This window comes from Aristolochia californica, unplaced genomic scaffold (assembly GCF_029961685.1).
Source record: "Aristolochia californica isolate CCGP_79_NKW_82.1479 unplaced genomic scaffold, dmAriCali1.0.hap1 SCAF_1, whole genome shotgun sequence".
Taxonomy (NCBI): Eukaryota; Viridiplantae; Streptophyta; class Magnoliopsida; order Piperales; family Aristolochiaceae; genus Aristolochia; species Aristolochia californica.
The window spans coordinates 52,868,179-52,885,618 of NW_027181770.1; positions in this window are offsets into that span (position 1 = coordinate 52,868,179).

A 17,440-nucleotide genomic window follows, 5' to 3' on the forward strand; every position below is an offset into this window, starting at 1 on the left:
AAATTGAGTGATTAATATGGATTTTTCTGAGTATGAAATCAGATTAGAATCCAGTGTTGAGAATAGAGATGAGACCGTTTTGAGCAAGAGGAGGTAAAAAGAAGCAGAGTTTTGAGAGGGAGCAAATCACCCCTTCATTTCATGCCCTTTTTATTTTATTTCAAAGTTAGGTTTACAAATATTTTATAATACCCAAAATACCCCTCTTAAACTAAGTGACTAATTACACATGTATTTAACTCCTCCCCAACTTACCATTTCACAAGTTGTATGTTCCATTGCTTAACATTCTGCTTCAAAACTAAACCTTGCCACTACTATCTGCTTCTTGCATTTCTAGGATATTAAATTGGCTCCAATGGAAGTGCAACAGCCACTGGTAGACCTTATATCAAATTTAGAACCTGCATAATCAACATTTTAAAAACACCAAATATTAAGATAACCATGCTTCTTATATAAAATTCTTCTCCTAAGTGCACCTTTAAGATACTTCAATATTTCATAAATAGCTTCTAAAAGAACTTTTATTAGGTGCCCCATAAATTGACTTATTAGGCCGACAAAAAAGGCAATATCCAACCTTGTGACAGAAGCACAAATTGGTTCTCCAACAAAATTTCTCTACTGAATTTTATCCTTCAAATTTGAACTAGTGTGATCATGCAAATTACGATCAACTTCAATCAGAACTTCTATAGGCTTGTCACCTAACATTCCTATCTCACTTAGCAAGTCAATTATATTTTTCTTTTGAGATACAAAAATTCCTATAGTACTCTTAGCCACATCAATGCCTAAGAAATACCTCAGGTCTCCCATATCTGTTGTTTGAAAATGCTATTTAATATATTCTTTCACAACAATTATCTCTTGAATACCACTCCCAGTTATAACGATGTTGTCAACATACACAATAAGAATAATAGTACCACACCATGTATGCACTATAAGCACTGAATTATCTAACGAAGCCAAAAAGATGCCAAGATAGAACTAAACTTGTCAAAACATGCTCTAAAACTTTGTTTAAGTGCATATAATGCTTTCGTAAGCTTACACATCTTACTTTCCTCTCCTTGAGCAATAAACCAGAAAGTCCCTCTACATAAACTTCATCATGTAAATCACCATATAAAGAAACATTCTTCACATGTAGCTAAAAATATGGCAATCCAGATTAGCAACAACAAATAATAAAATGTTAATTGAGCATAAACGAGCAACAAGAGAAAAAGTTTCGAAGTGATCAACTTCATATGTCAGTGTGTAGCCTTTGGTGACTTTTGAAGCCTTATATCTATCCAAAGTTCCATTTATATTTGGTAGTAAAAATCTATCTACAACGAACAATATCAACCCACAAGGTGATTCACTTAACTCCCATGTTCCTTGAGAGGTAAGATCACCCATCTCATCTTGCATGACAATCTATCATTGAGGAACTGCTAAAGCCTCAACATAAGTATGGGGAATTGAAATAGAAGATAATTTAAGAGAAAATGTGTAGAATGAATGAGACAAATGATTATAAGTGACATACTTAAAAAGAGGATGCCGAGGACAAGAACATACAACTTTCCTAACAACAATAGGAAGATCTAGGGAAAAAGTGGGAAGTGGGGCATGATTTCTAGCCAGGGTAGAAATTGGAGGGGAACCTAAGGAAGTTGTTTCCAGTTGGACCTCTCACCGTGAGGAAGGTCTACAAATTGATCTTCTGGTGGCTCCGTAGGAGATGGAAACATTATGATGTTGGCCCAAGTGGCTCGTCAAAAGGGGGGGAAAACCTAAGAAAGTTGTTGCCAGTTGGACCTCTCACCGTGAGGAAGGTCTTCAAATTGATCTTTTGGTGACTCCATAGGAGATGGAAACATTACGATGTTGGCCCAGGTGGCTTCTAAGGAGGGGGTGAATTGAGAATTACATGTTAAAAATTTACTTGAGGTATGGAAATGAAAATCATACAAACATGCAATTTCAAATGTAAAACATTCACACACTACAAAGATAACACAACATGTTTATTTTATCAATGTTCCCTAATGGTATTCACTGTCCTAGAACCCATGCTTAGAAAATTCTATTAATTTAGCTCTATTAGCTAAAATTTACATCAAAGAGATTCCAACTCTCTTTAATCCACATGTAACTCAAATACATGCTTTTACAAATAATCTCTCCAAGAGTTTGGCTAGATTCTAGGCCTAGCTACACAATTTCTATCTAGATTTTAGTAGGTTCTAGATTAACCTTTCTCAAAAGAAAATTCTCATGCTTTAAAAGTTAACTTAGGTGAATTGGCACTGGAATTATTGATCAACCTTTGTCGATGATCGATCATCCAGAAATGCACAAGCCAAACTTAAAAAGCATGATCGATCAACCTAAGTAGATTGATTGATCATCCAAAACATGGCCATATCACGCTATAAAGCATGATCGATTATCCCATTTGGATTGATCGATCAATATTATCCAGGCAAGTAAACATTACATTGAATTATCGATCATCCCACATGATTGATCAATTTGACAGAATCTTGCCAGTCAGGGACATAAAACATGATCAATCATTGAAAATACATTGATCGATCAAACTTGCATTTGCAATGCCAGAGGGAGCTCTAACTGATCAATCGTCTTCTAGTAAAGATCAATAAACTTAACTTTTCAGGATCAACGATAACTCATTGATCGATCAGTCCATCAATCAATCAGTCACATCTTGACGAAAAAAGAGTCACTAAGATCGATTGATTGATCAATCACTTTACATTGATTGATCATTCACTTTACACCGATTGATCAATCAACGTACTATGTTTTGAAAATTGGCAAAAAACTACTAGTTTCATTTAGGAAATTTATAAATACTGAGGACAAGAGAGAAGAAAGGAAAAAGAGAGAACTCGTGCAAAGAAGGAGAAAGAGAGAAAAGGGAGATAGCCTTTAGGCTAAGAGATCTTTGATGAATTTGGAGAAGGGGAGAGAGACTTGATGCTCTACCCCAAGCCAAGGGCCTCTATTTATAGTTTTGAGAGGAATTTACAATGCCTATAATGCCCTTAGGGCTACAAACTTTACATAAGAACATACCTAATTAGACATGTTCGCATTGATTAATTACACCCTTGTGCCATCTTCATGAGATGATACCTTATTTACAATCATGTCGCCCCTCTTGGACATGTGGGCCTTCTCCATACGCGTGTGAGCTTGGGCCCATCTTCTAACAAAAGACAAGACGACTATAACAGATGAAGACTATAAATTCTTGAAAAGACTGAAGACTATGATGGTATCTTCTCCTGCATCTTCTTCCACTGTTGATGCCACTATGATGGTATCTTCCTCCTCTTCATCTTGAATCATTGACTCTGGAGCCTCTAAACATCTGACATGTAATAAAAGTCTATTATATTCTATGTCTCCCTATTTATTAGAAAAGTTTATTACCATAGCCGACGGATCCTAAACCAAAGTTCTTGGGAAAGGATCCTCCTCTGGTACACCTTGGCTTTTGCATGTTGATGTCTTATTTGTTCCCCAGTTTCCCCTAAAATTATTGTCTATTAGCTAGCTCACAAAATGTTTCAATTGCTTCATCACCTTTTCACCTTCTTATGTTTTTAAAGATCTAACAACAAAGCAGGTAATTGGTGGAGGCCATGAATAGGGGGGCCTTTGTTACTTGGACTTGTCTCCAGTGACTATAATTTCCACTTCTTAGACAGAGGCAAGATTTTGGCACAACCGATTTCGACATTAGTCAGCAGCATCACTTCAACAATTATTTCCTTTTTTGAAAACATTGTCTGGTTTAAACTGTGAAGTATGTTAGTTGAGTAAACACCATAGAGCAACATATTCTCCCCAAGTTGAAATTAAGGATGTTGCTCCCTTTTCCTTAATTCTCTCTGATGTATGGGGACCATTGAGTCTCTCAAATACTTCACAAGTTAAGTATTTTATCACATTTGTGGACGATTTTACTTGAGTCACATGGCTGTTTCTTGTTAAAGAAAGTTCTGAGATTTTTTCCGCCTTTAAGTCCTTTCATGCCACGGTAAAAACTCAATTTGGTAAAAACATACAAGTTTTCCGTTTCAATAATACCAAAAAGTACCTCTTATGTGAATTTCAATCCTTTTGTCAAGATCGGGGCAATATCTATCAAACATCATGTGCTTACACCCCTAAAAAAAATGGTGTCGCCGAAAGGAAAAATAAACATTTCCTAGAGGTAGCATGTGACCTGCTCTATTCTATGAATGTGCCCTATTTTTACTGGCCTCACACCATTTTTAATGCATGCTTCCTTATTAATCGGTTGCTTTCCTCAGTGCTTAAACATAAATCCCCTTATTCATTGTTATTTCATGATGAAGATCCCATCTCCCTTCCCTTAAAAGTTTTTGGATGCACATGTTTTGTCCATGTCACATCTCCCTAGAAGAGTAAGCTTGATCTTAAGTCTCTTAAGTGTATCTTCTTGGGTTATTGTCTTACCCAAAAAGGTTATGTCTGCTATAATCCTTCTCTCCGGAAGGTACTAATCTCTAAGGATGTTATTTTTTTAGGACACATATTTTTATTCTTCCAAAGATGCTCCTCCAAGTCTTTTATTGGTTCAAACAACTCTGAGACCTATTGTGCCACTTGATAAAGATCTCCTTCAACCCATTAAAGTAGCGGCCGATGTCACACCTGTAGAGTTTACGAATCCCTCCGAGGTAAGCCCATCTTCACATATCATATTTTGTCCACAATTTGATACTAGACCCATAACTTTACAACAGGAGCCTAGGACTTGCACTAGGCCCTTCACTTCTCATCCTATATCAAATTTTGTTTCACACCATTGGTTGTCTTCTTGTTATTGTCAATTTCATGCATCAATCTCCTCTATATCTATCCCACGGTCATATCAGGAGGCTCTAAGATATCCAGGATGGAAGACAACAATGGAAGAGGAAATGAATGCTTTATATGAGAATTACATGGTCCTTGGTTTCGCTTCTTTTCGAGAAGAAACCCGTGGGCTCTAAATGAGATTTTTTACCATCAAGCACAATCTCGGCACAATCTCGATGGTTCTGTAGCTCATCTTAAAGCCAGTCTCGTTGCCAATGGCTACACTCGGTGTTATGGAGTTGATTATGAGGTAAACATTCTCCCTAGTAGCCAAGTTAAATTCAGTATGAATCTTATTATCACTTGCTACAAATTCTTCTTGCGGGTATATCAAATCAATGTAAAAAAGGCCTTTTAAATGGTGATATTAAGGAGGAGATCTATGTGCATCAACCACTTGGTTTTGTGGTTGAGGGGAAATTGGTATGCAGATTGAAGAAATAATTTTATGGCCTAACATTATCTACTCGCGTTTGGTTCGACAAATTTAGCCAAACAATGTTGCGGTTTAGGTTCTATAGATGTTCTATTGATCATTCCGTATTGTGTATTACTAGCTATTTATGTAGATGATATTGTCTTGATTGACAGTGATGCGAAAGGAGTATGTTAAAAGATGGGTTCAAACCCACACGTCCAAGGAAAAAAGTGTTAGAAGATGGGCTCGAGCCCACACATCCAAGGAAAGAAAGCCCACATATCTTAGAGTGGTATATGGGTAAATAAGAAGACTTCTCATAAAGATGGCATGAAGTTGTAAATACTTGTCCTTTTTATGTCTCTTCTTTTATAATGTTGTTGCCCTAAGGGCATTGTAAAAGCTATAAATAGAGGCATTGGCAAAGAGGTAGAGCATTCAAGCTCTCTCCTTCTTCTCCTTCGTCAAAGCTCTCTCCCTTGGTGGTTGATCTCTTCTCTCTCTCTCTCTCTCTCTCTTCTTCTTCTTCTTAGTTTGGTTGAAGTTCTTATCATGGGATCCCCTTAGATAAAGTAAACAAAAAAAAATTATTATGAAGATATGGCCTTGAAGTTACTCATGAAGGAAGGAGTCTAGCCATGAAGAGATGAGTCATTTTTGGTTATTATTTACACATTTTCTTTGTTATATGTTGAGCCTTTGATCTCCGGATTACATCCAGACAAGATAACCTTCATATGAGAAGTTGTAAAGGTTAATTTCTTGTGTTAAGAAGATGTTATAATCTTGGTTTTCTTGTAGCTAAAAAACAAGTTTGATCAAGATCGGTTGTTACAAGTTGTTTTGTCAAGATTGATGATTTGAGAAGAGGATGCTTATGTGATGGAAATGATTTGAGTTTTAGTTACTTACATATGACTTGGCTCGATTTCCTAACACACGTTGCTGCAAGTCATCTTACACTTGGTGCTGCTCATGTGGTCTGTTTATTTAGCTGGTGAATCAACATATAGTTAAATTCTAGCATGATGAAAATTAATCTGCATGCCTCTACTATTCTGTTGCCTTCTCTGCTCTGTTGAATTCCAACACTTGGTTATTTGGAAGTTGGATTGTCCCTATGTGTTAAGATTTATAAGAGACTTTATTTTCTACAAAGGATCTCAAAGAAAACAAATTGTGGTTCTTAAGTGTTTAGCCACGATTTGGGAATTTTGGGTTAATGCATAAGTTTTCACTCTATCCTCTCGAGAATTTTTTGCTTTAAGTATATAAGAGGATTTGATTCATTTTTGGATGGTGACCCACTTGACATAGGGACATTTTTTTTTGATGATTTAGTGCCTAATCTTGTGGATAAGATTCTATATCCTAATTTGCAAGTGACTGATTTGGTACACGGATCCTTCAAGTTTGAATTTGTGGATTTTTTTAGATGATCTTCCCCTATTTGGTCTATTTGGGACATTCAAATTGACTTATTTGGCAGCCTATGCATGATTTTAAAGTGACTTCCCAGTTTGGTTTTACTCACTCTTAAATTTGGAACTTCTATAATTGATCTTGAGTGTGGTTTAAGCATTTGTTTGCATCAAGATGGATGCTGAAAATACAAGTAGTAAGAGTGACATACTCAGAATTATCCCTTAAGGGGCCTATCAAATTATCTTAGTTGGTCTCAATCACTACGAAGGGTTCTTATTACTCGCGACCTGCTCGGTCACTTAAACAAACCTTCTCCACCGATTGCTGAAGAAGATCTATCCTACCCCAAGTGGGTTAAGACTGATAATTTGGTTATTAGTTGGCTTATTAATTGTATGGAAGAGAATGTAGCCAACAATGTTGTCCACTTGGAATCAGCAAAAGGTATTTGGGACACATATGCTAAGTTATATTCTAGCATGACCTCTTTACAAAATTGTTTGATGTCTTACAAAACATGCTAAATACTAAGCAAGGGGACAATATTTATGAGTTTTTGGCTCGGTTTCGGGGTCTCCTTCAAGACTGGAAGATCACTCAACCATACTCCATCGATATTTCAGTTCAAGAAAGGTAAATGGAAGCTTTAGCGGCAACAATCTATCTAACAAATATCAAACCATACCCTGAAGTTGCTAAGACTAAACTTCTTAGCTCCTCCACACTTGCATCCTTGGATGAAATAAGTGCCACATTACTGTGAATCCTTGATCCTTCTCTTAATTTGCATAATGATGCTCCATTGGCCATGTACTCCAGTAATAAAGGTACATCATCCTCCAACTGAGGACGCGACAAAATATTTAGAGGAGACCAAACAAGAGGTGGTAGAACCGGTCCTACCCACTCTCGCTCAAAGCCTCTCATATCCACCAATTTTGTGGGTCAAAACCTCCTTGTGGAAATTTTTTGGAAGCTGCATGGCAAACCAAAACAAACCACAACTACCCCGCCTCCGTTAAAATTGATAAATGGGAAGACAAGGCTGAATCACAAAAGGGGAAGATGACTCTCACTCCTGAAGACTGACACATTTCAGAAAATGAAGTCACTTATGGAGTCTTCCCTTACACCTTTACCTACGACTGCTACCACTATTGCTTCAGGTATGCTTTCTTCCTCTTCCTCCTCTTCATCTTGGATAATAGACTCTAGGGCCTCCGAACATCTCTCAGGTAACAAACATATGCTCAATTCTTTACTCCATGTATTCCCAATAAATTTGTTACTATTGCTAATGTTACCCAAACCAAAACACTTGGCAAGAGATCATCTTCTATTACATCCTCTATCCCACTTCAAGATGTCCTATTTGTTCCTCAATTCCCTTTAAACTTACTCTCTGTAAGTCAATTCACAAAACATCTAACTTGCTTTGTCGCCTTCTTACCAACTTCTTGTGTATTTTAGGATATAACTACGAAGAAGGTGATTGGTGGCGGCCATGAGAAAGATGGCTTGTATTAATTCGACCTGCCTCTGTTAGCTGCACTTTCATTCTCTCCATCCGAGGCACAACCGGCTTTGCCATTCGTCTACAGCTTCTTTTCACCATTTATTTCCTTCTTTAAAGTCTTTATCTACTTTCAATTGTGAGGTTTGTCAATTAAGTAAATACCAACGGAGTACATGTTTTCCTTGGCCTAAAACTACAAGTGTTGCTCCTTTTTCTCTACTACATTTAGATGTATGGGGACCTTTGTGTGTCTCTAATATTTCTCTTGTTAAATACTTTGTTACTTTTGTTGATGATTTTACCCGAGTTACTTGGTTATATGTTTTTAAATAACGATTTGAAATAATTACTATCTTTAAGGCCTTTCATGCTATGGTATTAAATCCGTTTGACAAGAAAATTCAAATACTTGAGTCTGATAATGCTAAAGAATACTTATCTAGTGAGTTTCAATCCTTCTGTGAAGGTAATGGCCTTATCCATCAAACATCTTGTGCCTACACACCTCAACAGAATGGTGTGGCTGAAAAAAGAACCGTCATCTCCTTGAGGTTGCTTGGGGGATCCTCTACTCCTTGAAGGTACCTTACTTTTATTGGCCTCATGCCATAGTTACAGTGCCTATTTTCTTATCAAAAGGTTACCTTCATCTATACTTGGTCATAAGACTCCATATTCTGTATTTATTTCCTAATGAAGACCGATTTTCTCTTCCTGTAAAGGTTTTTGGATGTGCATGTTTTATCCATATCACATCTCCTCAGAGAAGTAAATTGGCTCCTCATTCTATGAAGTGAATTTTTTTGGGTTACTCTCGCAGCCAAAATGGTTATGTCTGTTACAATCCTACCCTTCGGAGGTTACTTGTGTCTCGGGATGTTACCATTTTTTAGGACACCTCATTCTATTCCTTGAATGATACTTCTCCAGGTTTGTCATTCCCTCCTATCACTTCTTGTCTATTTGTGCCCTTTAATGCCGATGTCACTCCGTCCTCTGAAGCACCGGCCGACACCTCACATGTGGACTTTTCGGATCCTGTCGAGGTAAGTCCTTTCCCTATTCCATTTGGTCCACAGTTTGATACTCGACCCATTGCTCTAAGAAAAGAACGTCGTGCCTGTGCTACTTCTCATCCTATATCCAACTTTATGTCTCACCATCGTTTGTCTTCCGCATGTTCCCAGTTCCTTGCATCTCTTTCTTCCACCTCTATTCTGTAGTCCTATCTGGAGGCCCTGTAACATCCAGGATGAAAGGCGGCTGTGGATGAGGAAATGCAAGTCTTATATGAAAATCAAACATGATACTTAACACCTCTTCTGACAAGTAAGAAACCACTGGGTTGTAAATGGGTGTTTTCCGTCAAACATAATCCACATGGGTCTATTGCTACCTTTAAAGTCCGCCTTGTCGCTAAAGGGTACACTCAATGTTATGGAGTGGATTATGAGGAGACCTTCTCTCCTGTTGCCAAGTTAAATTTGGTATGTATCCTATTATCGGTTGCCTCTAACTCTTCATGGTTCGTCTATCAACTCGATGTAAAAAAGGCTTTCTTAAATGGTGATATACACGAGGAAATTTCTATGATTCAACCACCTGGTTATGTGGTTGAGGGGGAGTCTATATGCCGCTTAAAGAAGTCCTTATATGAGCTTAAATAGTCTCATTAGGCTTGATTTGATAAATTTAGCTAATCACTACTACGATTTAAATTTCGTCGGTGTTCAGTAGATCATTCAGTATTTTTTAAAGATACCTCATAAGGAAATATACTATTGATTGTGTATGTTGATGATATTGTCTTAACCGGCAATGATGTGCATAACATACAAAGAGTAAAAAATATGATATGTCATGAATTTAAAACTAAAAATCTAGGACTTCTAAATTATCCAGTCTAGGTATGGTATAATATTATCTCAGAGGAAGTATATCTTGGACCTCCTCGAAGAAATAGGAATGATGTGGTGTCACCCAGCTGACACACCTATGGATGCGTATGTAATTTTATGTGCAAGTTCTGGAGAAGATATTGATATTGGCAAATATCAAAGACTTATGGGCAAACTTATCTACCTCACAATAACCAAACCAGTCATATTATATGTTGTAAGTGTGGTGAGTCAGTACATGCATAAACCACAACTTACCCATTGGCATACCTTGGAGAAGATATTATGATATTTAAAAGGAACCCCAAGAAGAGGATTGTTTTATAAGAAAAATGGCCACTTCAACATAGACGGTTTCTCAGACGTGGATTGGGCTGAATCACCTGATGATAGAAAGTCCACTTCTCGATATTGCACTCTTGTTGGGGGGAACCTGGTTACATGGAAAAACAAGAAGGAAAATGTGGTTGCAAGATCTAGTGCAGAAGCAGAATATAGGGCTATGGCTCACACAGTCAGTGAACTCCTATGGATTAGGTCCCTTCTTACTGAATTAGGATTTTATATAGGAGGTTTTATGGGTATATATTATGATAACCAAGTAGTCATTCATATTACTTCGAATCCGATCTTCTATGAAAGGACCAAACACATTGAGGTGGACAACCACTTTATACGGGAGAAATTTCAAGCGGGTATAATCTCCCTCAAACATGTTTCATCACAAGAGCAAGTAACGGATATTCTTACTTAACCTGTTATGTCTAAGATCCTATCCTTTACATGTGGCAAGCTGGGTATCTATGATGTTTTTTCTCCTCTAGCTTGAGGGGGAGTGTTAGAAGATGGGCTCAAGGCCACACGTCTAAGGAAAGAAAGTGTTAGAAGATGGGCTCAAGGCCACACATCCAAGGAAAGAAAGTGTTAGAAGATGGGCCCAAGCCCACACATCTAAGAAGTGGCATATGGGTAAATAAGAAGACTTCTCATAAAGAAGGCATGAAGTTGTAAATACTTGTGTTTTTTATGTCTTTTCTTTTATAATGTTGTAGCCCTAATGACATTGTAAAAGCTATAAATAGAGGCCTTGGCTACGAGGTAGGTAGAACATTCAAGCTCTTTCCTCCTTTTTCCCAAAGTTCATCCAAGCTCTCTCCCTTGGTAGGCACTCTCCCGCTTCTCCTTTGTCCAAGCTTTCTCTCTTGGTGGTTAATCTCTTCTCTCTCTCTTCTCCTTCTTCTTCTTAGTTTGGTTGAAGTTCTTATCACGAGATCCTAAATTCTACAGAGCACAAGAAGTCAAAGTGAATATATGCAAGGAATTTAAAAGAAAAGACCTTGGACTTCTGAAATAATTTTTGGGTATCGAGGTCTTCCAATCAAAACATGGAATTATCTTATCTTAGAGGAAGTATGTTCTTGATTTGCTAGAAGACTTATGGATGATGGGATGTCGACCGACAAATACTCCTATGGATGCTAACACCAAGTTGCATGCAAGCTCCTATGATGATATGGATATGGGAAAATATTAGAGACTTATTGGGAAACTCATTTATCTTAAAGTAACCAGACCAATTTTAGCATATGTCATAAGTGTTATTAGTCAGTACATGCATAAACCACAAGTTATTCACTGGCAAGCTCTAGAAAGAATCTTCCGATATTTAAAAGGAGCTTTCGAACAGGGACTCCTATATAAATGTCACGGTCACCTCAACATTGAAGGATTTGCTGGCGCAGATTGGACTGGATAACTTGATAACATGAAGTCCACTTCTTGGTATTGCACCTTAGTTGGAGGGAACTTGGTTGCATGGAGTAAAAAGCAGAATGTGGTTGCTAGATCCAGTACTAAAGTAGAATACATGGCTGTTGGAAGATGGGCCCAAACCCAAACGATCAAGGAAGGCCCACACATCTAAGTGTGTTAGAAGATGGGCTCAAGGCTCATTAACCAAGGAGAAGGCCCATAGGCCCACATAGTGATGGCATGATAGTAAATAAAGAGGCATCTCAAAGAGATGGCATTGATGTAATTAGGTTAAGTTTTAGGGGCATAATTATAATATTATAGTTTCAAGGGAAGGGTTAGGACAAAAATCCATAACCTCTTATCCCAATGAATCCCAATCTCCTTTTCTCCACGAGATAAATTCATGGTGTCCTGAAAATCAACTAGGGCTATGACATATATTGTTAGTGAGCGTCTATGGATCAAATCTCCCCTTACTGAATTAGGGTTCTACAAAAAGACTCGTACGGAACTCTATTGTGACAATCAATCAACCATCCACATTACTTCAAATCCAATCTTCCATGAGAGAACAAAACAAATTAAGGTAGATTACCATTTCATAAGAGAAAATTTTCAAGCTGGGTTAACACTTTGTCAACACGTGAGGGAAAGAAAAGAGAAGGCAGAATAAGGTTATGGACTTGTCCTAACACTCCCCCTTAAGCTTTATTTATAGAGGCCAAAAGTACCAATATTATAAGTTTACACTTCACCCTAGTATAAGTGAATAAGAGACAAAAATCATAATATAATTACATCAATGACACCCTAACTTATTCATATCTTCCAACAAGAGTCAACACTTATAAGTATAAAACATAAATTGCAAGAAAAGAAAAGCTGACACCCTTATTTTGGTGAAGAGACAACCTTTTCCTTTGAATTCTCCAAGCCTCCAACTTTGAATCATTGATTGAAATTTTTTTGGAGCTTCTATAAATGAATGCAAAGGGTGAACTTTGAGAGAAGTTGAAGAATTTGAAAATAAGATGCACTTCTTCTCTTAAAATGGAGGCTGAGAGAGATTGAAAGTAAGAATGCTTTGATCAATGTAGTTTTGCCAATAAATGCACATTAACTTGTTAAAGACACATTTGGTGGGGGTATTTATAAGTCCTCCAAGTTAAACTAGCTATTATTTAGCCGTTAAAAAAGTTGACATGACGTTGATCAATCAATTGTGTGTCACGACTATATTTTTTCAAATAGTGATTTATTGATCGATGGATTGATTGATCAATTTTGTATTGTTGGGTCTGACAAATTAAGTTGATCGATTAGCATTATGTTCACTGGTTGTGCAATGCATGTATGATTGATCAATGACAAGTCTATGATCGATCTTGCATTATGTTCTTTATTGGTAAATTTCTATATGATTGATCAATCTCATTGTATGATTGATCATACGTCATAATTTTCAATGCCTAGACATGATTAATCATCAATCTTCAGGAGATGATGGATCATACTTTATAGCATATTTTGGCCAAGTTCTAATTGATTGATCAATTACTCAGATTGATCGATCATGCTTTATATTTTAGGCCATTGCACATTATGGTTGATTGATCATTTGTAGACAATGATCGAACATGCCAAAGTCAGGTTACTATTTGTGGCTTCAAAGCATGATTAATTTTAGTCCTAAGTGATTCTAACATGTTTTGAAAGATAGATATGCATTAGTAAAACATTCTATGAATTCAACTCGTCCTTTAGCTCAAAAAATTTCAATTTGTACCTAAAGTTTAAAGAATTGGGACTGCTATCTTACATCAATAGGGTTATTGAGACTTCATAGATTACTTGACTCTAATTATTATATCTTCATTCCTTCTTTTGTGAGTGCATCTTCAAGATGACTTGACACACTTATGAAACTTGAGGTCTTGAGATAATTATGTCGGTTCTTTTGCATAGACCTTGATTTTTATGTCTCTTGAAGGAAATATATTTAAAATATTAAATTTAAAATTATTAGATTAATTAAAATTTGTTATCATCAAATGAAATTCAATAGTAACTGTTAAATTGGGTCCAAGGTCCATCCCAGAATGATAAGCCACTTAGGAAACCTCTTCTAATAAGTAATAAACGCATGATCTTTGTACTCATTAATGTATGTGGGACTATCCTTAACACTCCCCATCACGTGTTGGCATGTGGATAATTTGGGTGGAGGCCATCATGTGGTGACACGTGAATAATTTGGGTGGATGTCCATATATGAGAACCTTACTTTGATATTATGTTAAATTGGATCGAAGACCCTATCCCAAAATAACTAGCCACTTAGGAAACCTCTTCTGCTAACTGATAAACGCAAGATCCTTGTACTCACTAATATATGTGGGATTATCCTTAACACTCCCCCTCATGTATAGGCACGTGGATAATTTGGGTGGAAGTCATCACGTGGTAGCACATGGATAATTTGGGTGAATGTCATATGAAAACCTTGCCCTGATACCATATTAAATTGGGTCCAAGGCCCACCCCAAAATGACTAGCCACTTAGAAAACCTCTTATATCAGCAAGATCTTTGTACTCATTAATGTATGTGGACTATCCTTAGCACTTACATTTAGGATTGGCTTCGAACCGAGCCGGCTCCTGAGCGGCTCGAGTTCGGCTTGGTTCGATTCGTTATCTATCGAGCTCGAGTCGAGCTCGTGCACCGAAATTGGCTTGTTTACCTTAACGAACCGAGCTCGACCAAAGCCAAGTTCGGTTCGTCGGCTCGCGAGCTGGCTCGAGGTGAGTCGGATTGGTATCGGAATTGGGAGCGGGGGAGCGGGATCGAGAGCGGGGGGGGGGATTTTTTCCTCCCCTCGTCATCGCCGAGCCCCTCCCGTCGGCTATTGTCGCCGCCTCTACAGCCATCGCAGTTGTTCGCCGGCCGTCTCTACTGCCGTCGCAGCTGCTCGCCGGCCGCCTCTGTGGTCGTCCGTTCGATTTCTTCCTCTCCTCATCGTCGCATCTGTTTCCATCGTTGTTGCTTCCATCACTGCCACTTTCGACGCAGCCGCCTTCGTCGCAGCCGTCATCCCCGACGACATGTCCTCCCCGACGTCGTAACCCCCTTCCCTCCGCGTCGTCTCGACAAAAAACCAGAACCTAAGTTCAAGGGAGAAATTAGGGGAAAAATAATCTCCCCCCTCCCTCGCGCGAAGATGATATCGCACGTGCGAGATCAAAAAGTGAAAAAAAAAAGAAAAAATCTTTCCTCTTGAAAAAAATTTAAAATTTTTTTTATAGAAATAAGTTTCAAATTATTAGTGTCTCATGTTTTTTAAACATTTTTCTAATTGAATTTTTTTATTAAAAATCATATAATTTTCTAAGTAAGATTTTCGTACCAAGATGGGGTAGAAAACTGTATAAAATGTTTTTGAATTAGTATTTAACAATTGATGCTGTAATACTTTTAGCATGAAGCAATTTTCTTTGCAATTTTGTGTTAGATATTTTATTTAATTAAAAATTTATCGATAAGTATAATAATATATTAGATTGATTATTAATTTTTATTTATTTCCCTATAAGAGACAATAAAAGGTCCATTTAACTTTCCTAAGAAAATTTTAAAATATTTCTTGTAATTTTCTAATAAGTCACTAATAGTAATAAGATTTTATTTAAAGGTTTTTTTGGGAATATGTATCATAGGAAAAATATTTTTAGTTTTTTTTAGAATATAAATTTTCATCTAGGGGCACTAAGGAGGCCATAATAAATTATGGCTAGATTAAAAAAATTACAAAACAAGCTAGACAACAATTGGAGTAAAAAAGATTAATATTGGTGCATTTTAATCCATTATTGAAATTCAATCCTGAACCTCCCCTATCATTATATTTTTTAAAAATATATGCATAATTTTATATATAATTTATTCAAAGCCACCCCTACGTGTGAGATCATAAACAAGGGGAAAAAAACTCTTTGTCCCTTCCTAATGACTCTTAAAGAAATTGAAAATATATTTTAGTAGAAATACGTTTCTAGAGACTATTAGTGGTTTTTTCAATAAATGTTGCAAAGACATTTTTGGTAGAAATACAAGGACCATTAGTGGCTCATGTTTTATCAAAATATTTTTCTAATTATAAATTCTTTTTAAAAAATCATATAATTTTCTAAGGAAGGTTTTCTTGCCAAGATGGGCTAGAAAACCATATAGAAAAATTTTGAATAAGTATTTGACAGTTGACGATATAATACTTTGAGCATGAGGCAATTTTCATATCAATTTTGTGTTTGACATTTTTTTTGATTAAAAATTTATCGATAAGTATAATAATATATTATATTAATTATTAATTTTTATTTATTTCCTTAGAAAAGTTAAAAAGACGTCCATTTAACTTTCCTAAGAAAAATTTAAAATATTTTTTGTAATTTTCTAGTAAGTCTCAAATAGTAATAGGATTTTATTTAAATGATTTATAGTTTTTATTTGGGTGATTGTAAATTGATAGTGATATTTCATTTAATTTTGTTGTGTTTGATTATTGTATGAAGTTCATTTATAATGTTATGTAGTATATGGAGTGTTTAAACTATTTTATGGAGTGTTTACACTATTTTATGGAGTGTATAAACAATTTCACGGAGTGTTTATGGAATATATAGATAATTTTATGGATTGTTTATGGAGTGTTTATGCAGGTATTATGTATATTGATTATGCCCAATTTTAAGTAGAGGTCATGCCGAATTTTATATAAGTATTATATGTATAGATTATGCTCAATTTTAAGAAGAGGTTACGCCCAATCTTATACACGTATTATATATATAGGTTATGCCCAATTTTATGTAGAGGTCCCAATTTTATGTAAATGTATGCATAATTTTATATATATTTTATTCGATATATATTTTTTGAAAAGTTTGAAATGTATGTTGAGGCTCGAACTCGACTCAAACTCATTGGGCTCGAGCTCAATAACAATTTTAGGCTCGATGCCACTCCCGACTTACATTAAAATATCTTTTTGATATTTGAGAAAAAACATGCTTTTAAAACAGGACGTGGGAGCTTCAATTGGACTCATATACGGTTAGTAATCATTAAAGCCTTTTGGAGAGTTGATATGCTGCCACTTTGAGTTTTTGCTTCTTTTGGATTAGTTTTATTCTGTTGTTTAAAATATAATTTCATCTGGCATACTCTGCGTCGATCAGTCCCCCTCGATTTTCTTTGCATTTGGAAACACACAGGACGGAGGAAAACGTAGGCGGCAAGTTGAGGGTCGCCTGCCTGCCTCTGCAAATGGCAGAAAACTTGGTTGAGGGGAAGCGTTACTTCCCTCCCCTTCCTCTCGGAGAATAACGAGAGAGAAGGGGGCTCCCCCTTCCCATTTTTATGCACGGTGAGAAGGAGAGGCTCCATGAGTTTTCTCTCCATTCGTTAATTCTATTTTCAGAAGTACAAGAAATATTGGGGTTTCTAATTCTCA